Here is a 1,717-nt window from a genome sequence, read left to right as displayed (position 1 = left end):
TTTTGGCAAGGTACACACAGTAATCTGCACTTGATGTATTATGTTTTTCACACAAGATGAAAATCTGAATTCTTTGGAGAAATTGTGTTAGTAAGCTGACAGAAAAACCAAAGAGCATGAAATTCAGATGTGTTTGGTTGGTGTTTTGCTAATCCACTTAGCATAAAGCCAAGCACAGATATGGAGCCAAATGGGAATTGTATCTGCATCAGATCACAAGCAGGTATTAAGGTTTGTGTTCTACCCTTTTCTACAGACTGAGTCATGATATTACAGCAGGCTCACCTGGGACCTTTATTTAGGAAAGATACTGCTTTTATAGGGATGTTATTAGCCCCAGGACTCTATTATTACTGTTTCATTTGTGTGAAAATACAGCACATTTGGGCAAAAGGCAGTGTGTCTCCCCCACCGTGTGATGGTGCTTGGACTTGTCTGGAAGTAACATTTCTGGCATTTTTAACAAAAATCTTTGCAGCCAGGACCCTGTGGGCCAGGAAGCCCCTTTGGACTCTGTGCCATTGCAGTCTGTGTGCAACAGAATCTGCCCAGCAAACAGAACAGGCAGCAAAAGCCTCTGTGGGCACTGGCAGAGTTTCTGAGCGTAACCCAGACACCAGGCAGACCTGTGCTGTCACTCACAGGTGGCTGAGTCCATGCAGAGCAGCCAAACTTGAGAGCCTGTGCAATTTTGTGTATGGGAACTTAAGTATCGACAAGGTTAGATAAAAGGGTTTGTGACTGAGTGATGCCATAATATTGGGAAAAGGCCCTAAAAGGTAAGTTCTGTTGCACTTGGCCCTAAATCTGTTCCTTTAATACCTAAAAAATGCCACATGCTTTCATGATGACCTCTACTTCAAGGGAAATGGTGCCAGAAGATCAAAAATGTAAGTGCCAAGGAAACCTTGTTGGTAGGAAACCTTGAAGGCACCCTGTTGGTGCCTTCAGTTCCGAGCGCAGTCCTGGCGGCAGCATGCTGGGAGGTGCAGAAAAATTGAGTTCTGTACTTTGTTATTTCCTGTTTTACAGGAACATTTAATGGGTGAATGCTATCAGCTTCTATGGTCAGATGGTTATTCATAACAACTTACGCTGTTTTCAAGCTCTACTTGATTTCTGGGTGGGGCTTGTCAGTGAGACCCTCTTTGCCTTCAGTTTTGGAGCGGGTCTAGCTCCGCTCTTTTACATGGAGTAGTTTTGTCACCCTTCAGCCAGTCAGCTTCTGGCACATGCTTTAGGTTTTGACAAAAGGGCTGGCTTGGCTTTTCCATGACGGAATACCAGGTAGCTCATTCCCCTCCAGAGGATGCACGCCATCATCTCCTCACACAACGCCACTTCACCACGCAGCGCTACAAAACCAGAGCTGTTCTGCCAGCACGTGCTGGAGGGCTGAGGGTCAGAGGGCTGGTACTGATCACCCCAAACCTGCTGCCATGGCCAGCTTGAAACCCTGGCATTCTTTAGGCGCCTCCGTGTCCCTTCAGCGCTTTCTGCCACTACGGAGACAAGGAGACCCTCAGCAGCCGGGCCCCGACCAGCACGGCGGCAATGGCGGACAGGGTCACGTGACGCCGGCGGCCTATTTAAACGCCGCCGGGATGAGCGCTGCCTTTTCTCTCCCTCAGGGCCGGGACTGGTGGCGGCTGTGGGATCTGTTCCGTGGGGCCTGCACGGGGCCCGGACTGGGCCGAGCCGAGCCGAGCCGAGCCGA

Source organism: Parus major, chromosome 6 (genome assembly GCF_001522545.3).
Source record: "Parus major isolate Abel chromosome 6, Parus_major1.1, whole genome shotgun sequence".
Taxonomy (NCBI): Eukaryota; Metazoa; Chordata; class Aves; order Passeriformes; family Paridae; genus Parus; species Parus major.
Note: the sequence above shows the minus strand (reverse complement) of the source record.